The sequence below is a fragment of the Lycium ferocissimum genome, unplaced genomic scaffold (genome assembly GCF_029784015.1).
Source record: "Lycium ferocissimum isolate CSIRO_LF1 unplaced genomic scaffold, AGI_CSIRO_Lferr_CH_V1 ctg7477, whole genome shotgun sequence".
NCBI lineage: Eukaryota > Viridiplantae > Streptophyta > Magnoliopsida > Solanales > Solanaceae > Lycium > Lycium ferocissimum.
In genome coordinates this window covers 14,362-28,722 of record NW_026726798.1, presented here as the reverse complement: position 1 = coordinate 28,722, position 14,361 = coordinate 14,362, and positions in this window count along the sequence as shown.

Here is a 14,361-nt window from a genome sequence, read left to right as displayed (position 1 = left end):
TTATTTATTGGATTCAAATGATTTATGGCATGTTCTTTTAGGACACGTCAACTACAAAACCTCGTGAAAATTGATTAACCTAGAATTATTACCTAAATTCGAGTGTAATAAATTAAAATGTCAATATGTGTTGAATCAAAGTTTGTTAAACATCCTTATATGTCTATTGAAAGGAATTCCAATCCTTTAGACTTAATTCACACAGATATTTGTGATATGAAGTCAATACCATCTCGAGGTGGGAAAAAGTATTTCATAACTTTTATTGACGATTGAAACTCGATATTGCTATGTTTATTTGCTTAATAGTAAGGATGAAGCAATTGAAGCATCTAAGCAATACAAAAATGAAGTTTAAAATCAATTGAATAAAAAGATAAAAATGATAAGAAGTGATCGGGGTGGAGAGTATGAATCTCCTTTTGTAGAGATATGTTTAGAATATGGAATTATTCATTAAACTACTGCCCCTTACAAACCACAATCCAATGGAATTGCGGAAAGGAAAAATCAAACATTAAAGAAAATGTTGAATGCTTTATTAATAAGTATTGATTTGCCGCAGAGCTTATTGGGGGAAGCTATCCTTACAGCTAACCGAATACTCAACAGAGTGTCCCACAACAAAACACAATCTATTCCATATTAAAAATGGAAAAGAAGAAAACCCAACTTGAAATATTTCAAAGTGTGGGGGTGTTTAGCTAAAGTGCAAGTTACTATACCCAAAAGGCCCAAAATAAGACCAAAAACTGTGGATTTTGTTTGCATTGGATATGCTACCAACAGTAAAGCATGTCAATTTTTGGTTCACAAATCTGAAAATCCCGACATCCATGTTAATACGGTAATTGAATTAGATAATGCTAAATTCTTTGAAAACATTTATCCGTATAAAAATAAATGTCAGTCGTCTAGCAAAAGATCTAAATGACCACGGGAAGAACCAAAGGAAATTACACCAAAAGAGGATCCAAGGCGTAACAAATGTTAAAGGACATCTACTTCCTTTGGACCGGATTTTGTGACATTTTTACTTGAAAATGAGCCTCAAACATTTAAAGAAGTCATGTCTTCTTCAGATTCACCATTTTGGAAAGAGGCAGTCAATAGTGAGATTGAATCAATCTTGAATAATCATACATGGGAATTGGTTGATCTTCCTCCCGGAAATAATTCCTTAGGTTCGAAATGGATCTTTAAAAGGAAAATGAAAGCTGATGGCACTATTGACAAATATTAGGCAAGACTTGTTGTTAAAGGTTGACAAATATAAGGCAAGACAGAAAAGAAAAAAAAAAGCCTTGATTATTTTGACACATACTCGCCGGTAACAAGGCTAACATCCATTTGGGTGCTAGTAGCATTGATAGTCGTGTATGGTCTTGAAATCCATCAAATGGATGTTAAGACAGTTTTCTTAAATGGAGAGTTGAAGGAAGAAATTTACATGGAAGAATTTGAGGGTTTCATGGTTCCTGGTAAAGAAAGGAAAGTGTGCAAACTTGTTAAGTCGCTTTATGGACTAAAACAAGCACCCAAACAATGGCATGCAAAATTTGACCAAACAATGTTGGCAAATGAATTTAAGATTAATGAGTGTGACAAATGTGTTTACATTAAAAATACTAAGAGTCATAAAGTCATTGTTTATTTATATGTTGACGACATGTTGATAATGAGTAGAGATATTGCTAACATAAATGCTACTAAGCGCATGCTGGCTAGCAAATTTGATATAAAGACTTAGGAGTTGCTAATTTGATCTTAGGAATTAGGATCCATAAAACTCCACAAGGTCTAGCATTATCACTGTCTCATTATATTAAAAGGGTACTTGACAAGTTCAAGTATTTGAATTTCAATGTTGCAAAGACTTCAATTGATGTAAGTTTTGCACTTCAAAAGATTGAAGATGAAAGTGATTCACAATTGGACTATGCACGAGTATTGGGAAGCTTGATGTATATCATGAATTGTACACGATAAGATATAGCATGTGCTCTTAGTAAGCTGAGTCGGTTCACAAGTAATCCCAATCAACCTCATCGGAGGGCAATGAAATGAGTTTTGGGATATTTAAAACACACCCAAAACTATGCTTTGCACTATAATAAATATCTTGCAGTAATTGAGGGATATAGTGATGAGAATTGGATCACCAGATCATCTGAAGTTAAATCCACAAGTGAATATGTTTTCACCATTGGTGGAGGAGCAGTGTCTTGGAAATTATCCATGCAGCGGGTCGTATTTTTTCCGATTCGTATTTGCACTTGCCTCATTTAAAAAGGAAAGTGTCACGGGAAGTATGGTTGTCAATCGTAACGGGAAAAAGGAAAAAATATAATTCTACGTAGATGGTGCTCTAAATTAACTTATTTTAGAGTCGCCACCTAATTTTTTGAAAATTAGGAAAACCAGTTTGAAAAGGGTTCATTTAAAGCAGTTAAGTTTTAAAAGAATCCTAATCTAACCAAAGTATGGATAAGGGTTCTGGTGATCTCCCGGGAAGGTGTTAGGCACCCCGGTATTAAGGATTCGTAAAATACAGTTGACCTATGGCTTCTAATAGTACGTCTATGTAGATACAAATTGGTTGTGATAAAAATAGTTTTGTTTTATATTTCCACAAATAGAAATTAGTCATTCATGCAAAAATACCACGTTTCAAGAATCAAAAGTGGTAACATTTTACCCAAAACTGGGCCTTTAGGGTGTCGGACTAGAACACTTAGGCTAATACCCGAAATTCTTAGCCTAAGTAGGACTCCACGTAAGTCCATCAAAAAAAAAATAGTTTTGAAAAAATATTTCGAAGTATAAGAAAATAGTTTTTAAGAAAATAATTTAGATACACTACTATAGTCCATATAATATTCTACATATATATATATATATATATATATATATATATATATATATATATATATATATCTACATACATATATATAGTCCATTTTTATTTCTATCTTTTCTAAGTTTTAGTCAATTTTTATTCTTTAGCCTAAGTCTAAATAATCATAATTAGTCTCATAAGTTTTGTCCAAAATCAGTCCACATGTCCAATAAATGTCAATTTCAGTCCCTTTCGTCTTACAATTTCGGCAGTTATAGTCCATAAGTCCAAGTCAGTCCATTTTCCATGCTATTTATCACAAGTTAGTGTCAATTAGTTTGTAAAAATCATTTTTTGGCAATTCTAAATACGTGATATAATTCATAAGGTTCCAATCTATAACTAATGCGCAGATAGTGAATTTAAAGACATAAATAATAAAGTTTGACTATTTGGGCCGACCAAGCCCAAAAGAGAAAGTATTATGCAAAAAATGTTACGCTCCATTTTTGTAGACTCGATCCAAATACGTTAATGGGCCCAAATAGACATGGGTATACATGACATTAGTACATATCCAAATTTAAAAGTAAATAATGAAATGTAAAGACATAAATATTACAAAGCAAATGAATTACAAATTTATCGGGCTAGGCCCATTAACAATAACTAAACAAGAAACGGTTATCAAGATCGAACGGTGGATAGGCCCAAGTTAAGCCTCCTTCCTTCCCTTTCCTTCCATTTTTTCTAAGTGTTGGGATATACATGATATGCCACATGTATACTGGTTAAATTCTTCCAAATTTATCTAAGTGTCCAAGAACCATGATATACCCCAATATACCATTCATATATTACTAAGAAATGAAGAGCAAAACCCCCCTCAAGGGGCATACCCTTCATACTTAGCCCAATCTAACTAGAAATGATTACACACAAATAACATTTGAACCACATAGGACTCTCAACAAAATTCTCCGTAGTACACCAAATATCTCGTACTCCTTAAGTTTTAAACATGGCATGAAATAAGAACACACTGAAATGTCATTTTTAGGTAAAAATAGAAACTAAAGGATGGCAGATTGGGCATATCACACCCTAACGTTTGACAAAGCCCAAAAAATGAATTACAAGTCTTCTCGAACTCTTAAATCGTGAAATGAATGCATAATGTAAACCTTTCAAAGAAATGTGCTTTTAGTCTTTCTCAAATCAAATAAAATCTGTAATATAATGCATAACGATACATCGGCTTACAGAGCCGCTTACGAGACTGACATGCTATATACGTGACTCTGTCTGCAAAGTCTCTAACACAACTCAAGATACCATAACATAGATACTGGCCCAAGCCAATCCAAATTTCTTCTACTAATACCCTCGACTCATCCGTATACCACTGGCATGAAACGTAGCCCCCCGAAGAAAGGGGTTTACGGAATATTCTAAAACATGAAATACGTTGATACTGAAATAAGGAGCATAAAAATCATAAGGCTTGCCTCTGAAACATAAATCATGCATATCAAAATCATATCCAGACCATTATGGGATTGAGGGACATAAGTAATTAATCATCATGTACATATGCATGTATAACGTGTCTCGGCCCTCTAGTGAGGGACTCGATAAATAAAATCATCATATACATGTACATATAACGTGCCCCGGCCCTCTAGTGAGGGACGCGGTGAATGAAGTCATCATATGCCATCCTGGCCGCCTCCCCCATATCATCATATCATCATCATATCCTATAACGTGCCCCGGCCCTCTAGGAGAGGGACGCGGTGAATATCATCATATACATATAACGTGCCCCGCCCTCTAGTGAGGGACGCGGCCCAATAATGCTAGTTGCACGAATACATGCCCGGCCCGGACGAAATGATAATACACGAGCAAAGTAGTGAGAAACCATATGCATATAAATCATCATTTCAGACTCGATAGATAAGTAATCAAATCAACGCTCAAGTATCAAACGATAGTCACACTTAGGACTCTTGAAATATCATTACGAAATATGTCACATAATGTCTCAGGGATAATAAACATGTATCAAGCCAATCCGAGCCCGCCTATGAAAGTTACGGGCATTATTCATTATAGAATTCTCTACGAACATATCATAGCAATCCGAGACCATATAGGAAAGTTCCGGACATTATACATTATGGAACACCTTAGGAATAAAACTCTTTATGCATCATTCATTATCCAAACATACAAAAGACTCGAGGACCATAGCTCGACTATATTAGGAATGCTAATATCAAGAAGTGAATAAGAATCATAGACATGCTCGGATCTTAAGAATAGAGTTACCCCAAGGCTCGTATCATACCTTACTTACATCTAAGACATGCCAAAAGAAGGAAAGGGTAAGCTTTACATACCTGGAAAATAAATTCTCGACTTTCGACCTATTTCCCGTCTTGCAATTCGCTTAAGAATTATTCGTAGCCTCGTAATCTACATATAGAACCACCCATAATATCGTTAGGATTATCGTCATACGCTCGTCTTAAACACTTAATGAAAGTCCTTTTAAATTCGTCGAAATTCGTATTTCCCCCCGTTTACGTGCCTTGCCCGAAATTCCAATTCAACAACCAACAACATCAACAACAAAATCAATAGTAATAACATCATTTCCAACACCAACGTATGCCATGAAACAGCCACACTAATCGTTTTCTAAATTTCCCAACCAACCAACTTGAATACGACTAATTAATAACTTTATTTTCGTAAAGAAGTCGAAATTAATACTAACAACATCAATAACAACATCCTCAACATTGTACAAGACAAATATAGGTATTTTCATCCAAATTTCTCTTCAATCCTCAATCCATAAATCAACAACATCAACACAACACACCATAACCACTATTCTTGAAATTATTCCTTAATTCATAGTGATAGAGAAAGAGATTCAACAATTCATACCTTATTTTTTTGAAGGTAGAAAATTCTTCACTATTTTCTTGTTCCCAAGCCACTCCAACATCACACGAAATTATATTCGCGACTACGCGTTGGCCGGACCTCGATTGATATTCCGTAGCTTGAAATTTTGCCCAAAATCTTCACTTTTATGTGAGATTAAGAGCCGATTGTGTGCTGAAAATTCTGGAACATTTTGGACCATTTTGATGCTGAAAAATGTGATTTTTGGCCCTTTTTATAACAGTTAAGTCGAGAAAAGCTACGGTATTGTAGCAAAGATCGTAGCAAGCACAGTTCAGCTTGTAACGTCTATAATTATCTACTCCGATGTCCTATCGATGAACGGTTTATTGCATTACAAACTAGACTGGACGAACTTCATTTTAGGCTTTTGTTTCACCTTAAAACTCCAAATATACTAAGAGATATGCGCCTCCAAAGTTGACTAAAAATCCGCCCATTTTCGTCGAACTTATTTCTCTTCAATTTACTCGACCTCGAAATATTCCGAAACTCTCCATATATGGTATTTGTCATTCATTATACTAATAATGGCCATGTTCTCGTGTTTCAAAATACTCTTTCCCGATTACGACTTACGAGGTCGTAATTCACCCTTTTTCTTCGTTGTTACGTACTTTCCATGGCTTGAGCCTTTCAAAACATCATGGGACGTCTCCGACACTCCATTTCTACGATGAGGTACATGTCATACTTATGCTCTTGAAAACGCGGGGTATAACAGGGCAAGTATAAACACATAGGGCAGAAGTTGGAGATTAGGAAAAGTAAAAACACAAAAGCGGTTCATAGTACTGGTCCTAGGTCAGTTAAAGGTCTACTAAACATGTCCAAAATACAACAGACAAGGAATGGACGTGGAATCACCAAGGCTTGTTGAGAAAAGCTAAACTGTAAGGACAAGCACACAACACTTAGGTCTCATCTATTTCAAGCTCCTGTCATTTAATCAGTTTTAACCCATAACAAATTTGAGAAATAGAGTAGATAGATTACAGGTCAAAACTTAACACATTATAAAGGTCCATTTAGTTCATTATCCGACTGAGGCACTTTATCCATTCTTAGAAATCCAGACTAGAGATTAAGACCCAAATAACACAAAGTAGACAAAACAAGACATCATAAGACTTACTTATAGTGTAACAACAAACAAACAGTGGGATTAGCTAGCTTAGGGACACATTGCTAGGTGATCAACAAGCTTAGACAAGTATGAAACTCTCTTAAACATACAATGGTTGAGCAGAGATTTCACAAGTCAAAGTGACAAATTCAAAATCTCTTTTAGGCTAGTTTTGGAATCAAGACAAGTCAAGTAGTCTAATGGGATTCATTCATAAGAACATATAGTAGGTTGAGGTAGTCACATCAAGGAGGTTTAACATGGAATAGTACCCAGTAATCATGAAAGTAACAAAGAAGAACAAGCCGAGGAATAAAGCAAGAAACAGGCTCAGAGTCATTTTTTTTTAGGTTCATGATCAACTAGCCCAATGCCACAGAGAAGATAACATAACAGTTTCAACATGTTTTAGCCTAGTTCCATAGTTATCCCTAGAACAACACTAAACTTAACACTTAGCATACAAACACACATATGTGATCTAAACTAGCATGGACAGTAATAAAAAAACAGTAAAAACAAACATCAAGGTTCAAGTAGGCATGTCTGACATGGTTTTTTGAACTTGAAGCACATAAAGGGGTCACAACTAGATTAAATAGTTTCAAATGTGCAACGATTCATAAAGGCTATCCTAAGTCTTTGACAGGATTTAGAGTTTGATATTCTAAGTGGAGTCAAGTAGAAAACAAGAAAGTATAGATAATGGTAAGCCAATAACAGTAGCAATCACTAGGAAATCAAGTCAAAAGATAAAGGTACATGGCACTGTTTTTTGGTGAAAACCAAGTTCTGGGAATAGTTAAGTCTCAAACACATAGAACACAGCACCAGTTAAACTTGGAACAATGAAGACATGGTTCTTTTAATCAAGTTTTAAGGATTCAGGGAGTTTTTTTTTTTAAAAAAAAAAAAAAGTGTAAGCCAGGTAAGACACAATTCTAGGTGTAAGATTGCTAACCTCTTCTAGTTTTCACTTTAAACAAAACGCACAAACAAGCAAAGGAAACAGGTATGTTCATACTTTCCTAAATAGGATGCAAAAATGGATAGCATTCAAATAGTAAGGATAAGTCACATTAGGTTCCATTAGGATCCAATGAGACAAGAAGCTTAGATAATGATAATAGGTCACATGATTTCCCAGAAAAGAACAACTTGAACAACCCTACATCCTTCCTCTTCACCAGTTTTAGTAAAGTTTTATGGAATCAAGACAAATCCACCTTTTCCAGTTTTACATTCTTGGGAAATAGTTCAAACAATCAACTTAATACACACAAGTCATCAAATTCCTTTAGTTTAGAAAGAGATAGTTATTTAGACTAGTCAAATAACCAATATATACAGAAACAACAAGAACAAGCTATGAAGATCATTCTCAATCCAGTTTCACTCTAAGAGATTTTAAACATGAGCCTTTCTTTCTAGTTAAAATCTCAGGAAAAACAGCCATATACAAGAGGAAATTAGCCAATTTTAGCCTTACATTAATTTGAAAAATTCTTCTTTAAGACACAAATAAGCCAAACAAAAGATTGAAAACAGAGTAACTAGATTCTTTATGATCCAATGATCAATAAACACAAGAACTTCATGAAACAGTAACCTAAAACCAAAATCAAAACCAAATCATAACGTTTATCTTTCAACTATTTTGACATCGAAAGGACTAATAAGATACTAAGAAATACACCACAGTATCATTTAAGCTAAGTAGACCATTTAGTAATCCAAAAAAATTTAGAGTAGGAATCAATAAAACAGTATCCCTGAGCTAAAACAAAAACTACCCCTTTCCTTAAATCATTTTAACACCTCATTATTAACCAATATCCAGAATCACACAACAATGAACCTTATTTCAACATTATATGCATATAATTCTATAAAACAGTAGCTAATCATTCTCAAATAAACAAACATGATCAAATTTAGTACATAACTAAAATAAGATTTAAATAGGATAGGATTTGAGATATTACCTTTTGACGGGGCAACCAAAAGAACAAAAGAGGGATTAGAGTCCTAGCCTTCAAACACCAACACCAAAATCTTTTAAGAAGCCCCTTTTCTTCTAGTTTTTTAGCAAATGTAATAGTTCTTTAGTATAATATGATAGTATTTTTGTAATATTTTGTGGTATATTGAGAGTATATTTTATGTGTGAGTATGTATTTTGTAATGGTAGCAGTAGTAAGAGACTAAAGCTTCAAAATCAGTGTGATAATTAAACCCTAGCCTCTTAAAATCCCAGAATTCGAACCCCTCAAAATGGCCAAAGAACTTACTATTTATAGGAACCAAATAGGAATGCTAGGGACAAAAAAGAAAAGGTTCTAGACCCTTCCCTGAATTTCCCCTCCAAATCCACAATTTTCAATTTCAAAATCGGTAAAAACAAAAGGGTTTTTCTCCAAAATCGTACTAATAGTACAAGGCCCCTAATATCACGTGAAAATCGTGCAAAATAGGACAAACAATTCCAAAAATCGGACAAATACGAAAATAATAGCAAACAAATCGTACGATGAGTCATAAAAACAAACAAAAAATACCAGTACACAATCCAAAAAGACCATTGGAAAACAATCAGAGCCTCACACATCGCAACAACAGTACAAGGAAGGGGAATCGACGAGCAAATCGCCACAACACCCCTTTGGGAATTGGTGTGGTAGCGTAAGTTGGCGAAGGCCCTTGTGGACCCCGCCCAGGGCATCCCACGCCACCAAAGGGGTGGGGAAATACCCGTTGATGGTGCAATGATGATGAATCAGTGATGGTGTTATGATGGAACCCTAGCGCCGCCATGGTTCTCTCTCAAAGAGAAAAGATGATTAGGTTTTAAGTGAAAAGGAAAATGACGCGTCTAAAAAAAAGAGGTGGCGGGGGGTTAAGTTAATATTAAAACTTAACTCCCCCTTTAAGACAAATACATGATTTTAAGATAAAATACATCGTTTTAAAACAACGTATTAACTAAGACTGACTTCGTAAAATAATATTTTGATAAAAATAAAAATCATAATATGTATTTTTAGGATACGAGCTTTAAAACGAGCGCAATATTTGACATAGTTTCGACTATTATTTCAAATACGTAAAAGAAATACGATTAAATAGGCCGCAATTCAAACGTTGCCTTTTAATTTGTGATTTTTCCAAATTAGACGGAGCGGGATTTTTGTCTTAATTTTAAAACATGTTCGTAAAGTAAATAACTCTTAATTCCTCATATTCGCCAATTTTCTCTTTTACAGTAATTTAAAAGTCAATTTACAATTTTCTCGGGATTTTTGAAATTTTGATTTTTGAGGTGCATCCTCACTCCGTCTTGGACTCGGGAAATTTGAAAATTAAAATACGTATTTTATAAGGTAAAAATTAGGTGTCAACAACTGCCCCTTCTTGCCATCCTTGAACTACGAATTTGACAAACTTAATTTTTACCGAATAATAGAAATTACAGCTCTTCTTGTGCAATATTTCGAAAGTATGACCGGATCCCCATTTTTGGGCTTCCTACATATCTCAGGCTAAATGAGAGTTTAGCTCGTTTGCAGTTCTGACTCTATAAGGATTATGAAATAAAGAGTTTTTCTTTAAACTATCTCGAGGTGTCCCGAGATAATTATAGGAATATGTCCGAGCCTCGAATTTTGAGTAGCCTACATATCCACGCTTTGGGAATCAGGCCAATTGTAGTTTGACTCGATAGCCCGAAAAGGAATTTCCCTTTATGTGGGAATCCGTTTGATTATTTGATATGATCCTACTTAGCACACTTCATTTCAAGGTTTCAAGGACGAGATATGAGACTTCAAGACAAGCTACATGGAAGATGAAGAAGTTTTTGAGAAAGGACTTATTAGTGTTGATGCTTGAAAATGATCTCCAAACGTCCATTTCGCAAATTGGCTATACTTGCAAACTTGGACAAGATCGGGAGTTGGCTATTTGTGACTTTCAAGAAAGCCATGCATGCAAGGTTGATTAGAGGGCCATCTATGCAAGGAGGGCGTGTTTGGCCATTGAAGATCAATTCTCGAATTGAAGACTAAAAGAAGACTCCAAACAAGGCCCTTACTTCATTAAGGGTAGCATTGTAATTGCCTATTAGTTTCTTTACTTAGCTTGTATATATAGCTTGTCTTCCATTTCATTACTTAGATTTTGGATGATGAATATTTAAGTGATGATAGGATTATCATAGTTTGTTTAGCCTTAGTTTAGTAGCTTTAATCTTTTGAAAATTTTGATTTTAATGTAGTCATTTGTGGATTTCAATTGAATTTCCCTTGCCTTGATTTCATTTTGTTCTTTTTGAATTAGATTGGGAGGTGTTGGATTTAATACATCCAAGGTTGCCCATATTCACCCTGTCCATCTCCCCTTTTCTTCGTATCTTTAAATTCTCGCGTTTTGGATTGATTTGGGTTCTTTCCCCTTCTTTCATATCGTTTCTCTTGAAAATAAGTGTTTATTAGTGTTGATGCTCATGATCTTTTGTAGATCTTGACTCTCGAATAATAATCACGATACTTTGATGTTCGCATGTTTTGAATCCTTTTTCCATCATTTTCTCGTTTCCAAATGTTTCCATCTTTCAAAATTTTGATTTTAATGTAGTCATACCTGAATGGCATTTTGCCGTTTTGTTGATATTGAAGTCATTTTCCGACATTATGTCCGTCTTTTCGCAAATGCTTGTCTGTCTTCTTTCTTTTTTCCTGCAAGTGTGTGTTTTCGGTATTTTTTTTTTTTTTTTGAAAAAATGATCTACTCTTAGATAATAATCAATCTTTGAAACCCATGTTTTCTTGTTTTCATCGTTCAATGATAACTTGTTTCTTACGGCGTCCGCATACCCTACAAAAAAATTTCATTTTCGGCAAGATGTTACTAATTAAAACATGTGTTTTCAAGTGCGGGGTCATTTTTATTTCTTATAACATCCGCCACCCCCGAAAATTTGGACTCACATCATTTTCACATATTGCGGTGTCGCATGTCCCGTTTATCCGCATACAAAGCTTGCGGTATACCGGTTAGTCCACATCACCTTCAGTCAAAAATATCCAAATGTAAACTGCACATCAAAGTGCACTATTATATTCCTTTCATGATGACTACTAACCTCTGTATCCTAAATTACAACATTTAGTCAGAATTTTCAAGTTAACTACTGCATATTCAAGTGCGTAGCCTTTTTTCATGACTTCCACTATTCCCCGAACCATGATTACGTTAATTTGAAATAGATCGCGATAGCGACCGCAAATCTTAAAGTAGGAATCGCATTAGTATTTCAACGATTGCGGACATCAACGTCGAAATTATGCTACCTATTTTTGGCTATATAAATGGATGACGACTCAGCCCCTTCGGCACGTAGTCGTTTAATCCATATCGTCATTTTGAGGAATGAAGCTTACCATGGTGGAAAGACGTACACCTTCATTTTTTGACTCCGGGGAAGAATACCCGCCCATCGATAGGGTTCACATCTTCCAAAAGGACTAGACTCGATTGTGAATACGGCATTTCAATACCGATATCAACGCGTCATTTTAATTTTTTAGATTTTTGGACGTCCACTCAGCCAATGTATCAAGGCAAGCCATGCGACGTCTAGGTTGGGGTCTCAATACCTTAACACAATACCGTTTAGTGGAGACCCAGCTTTTGGTACCGTGATTATATCTTTTAGTAGTCTTTAAAATTTTTCTTTTGTAAAAATCTTAGTGCTCTGCAAAAAATGAACAAACTTATCAGCGTAAAGCGAACTTTACTTAGGGAGGGCTTCGTTACCCTTTCGTATACTCTTTTGCGCCGCTATTCCTTGAAGCTTCTTCTTCACTTGGCTTGTTGTCGTTACCCTGTTTTAAACATTCTAGCAAACGAGTTAGTGTAAAACATCCATGCTTGTTTGTTCCTGCATCCACAGAAAATTTGTCAGTTTCCTATATGGTCGACCGCTCTCCCTGCGCATGGACTTCTTCCGTTCACATTTTGGCAGGAAAGGATGCTCATTTTCCTTAAAATCTTTTATTTTTTCTAGCAGAGCCGAAAAGTTTTTTGGGCGGTGATTTTTTGAGAATATACGTATTTTGGTATATTATATATGTTTCGAAAATGATATATTTAACACATGCCTTTTTAATGTCATGACATTGGTTACTCAAACAAGATCCCCCGCCTCTTTTTCTCCTTCTTTATCTCGACTTGTGAAATTTTTGAATCCCTTTCTAAAATTTTGCCCCAGTTTGTATACATCTTTATACCAACTCGAATTTCGCTATGTCGAAGGAATTTTTGAGATCCTCTCAAAAAAATTTCCCCAATGTAATTGTGTACTTGTCAGTTCTTGGTTTCACCGTGCTAGAGGAATTTTTGAGATTCTCCTCAAAATTCTGCCCCAGTGTAGAAGTTTTAATCAATCTGTTCCTTTAAACTGATATATTTAAAGAATTTTTTAGGGGACCTCAAAAATTCTGCCCCAGTTTCCTTGTGGGGTTACCTTTATCTTTCTCTCGCTAAATCATTTTTGACGTTTCCTAAGGTTTATTGGAAATTTTATTTGAAATGACCGAGCTCGATAGAGCGCCCACGTATCCCATTTCGGGAATCAGGTCGAAACGTAGTTCGGGGTAAACATATTGGAAATTTTTTGTGAGACCGAACTCAAAAGAGCGCCTACATATCCCAAATGGGAATCAGGTCATAACGTAGTTCAAAACACATAATTTTGGGATTTTTTTGGTTAAAGCGACCGAGCTTGGAAAAGCGCCTACGTATCCCCTTATAAGTATAGGGAATCAGGTCCTTGCGTAGTTCGTACATAATTTTGGATTTGTTTTTTTCTAAGAAAAATGTGAGATTACAAGCAAAGGTAATCAAAGCAACATAAACTATAAAAACTCTGGATCTTCGCAGTCGTCTTCTGCTTCACACATAGTATCTCTTGATGGCATCTGAATTTATTACACTTGGCCACTCCTGACCATCCATTTCAGCAAGTACTACAGCTCCTCCTAATAGTACCTTTCATACCATATAGGGGCCTTGCCAATTTGGTGTGAACTTTGCTTTGTATTCTTCTTCATTAGGGAATATTCTTTTGAGCACCAATTGCCCAATTTGAAACACCCTAGTTCTCATATGTTTGTTGAAAGCTCGCGCCATCCTTTGTTGGTATAGTTGACCATGGCAAATAGCAATCATCCGCTTTTCATCTATCAAAGCCAGTTGTTCATATCTTTTGCGGATCCATTCCACATCGTCCAACTCAGCTTCTTGTATTATCCAAAGTGAAGGGATTTCTACTTCGGCTGGTATTACTGCTTCAGTGCCATACACCAACAGGTATGGAGTGGCTCCAGTTGAAGTTCGCGAGTGCGATATCCCAGTA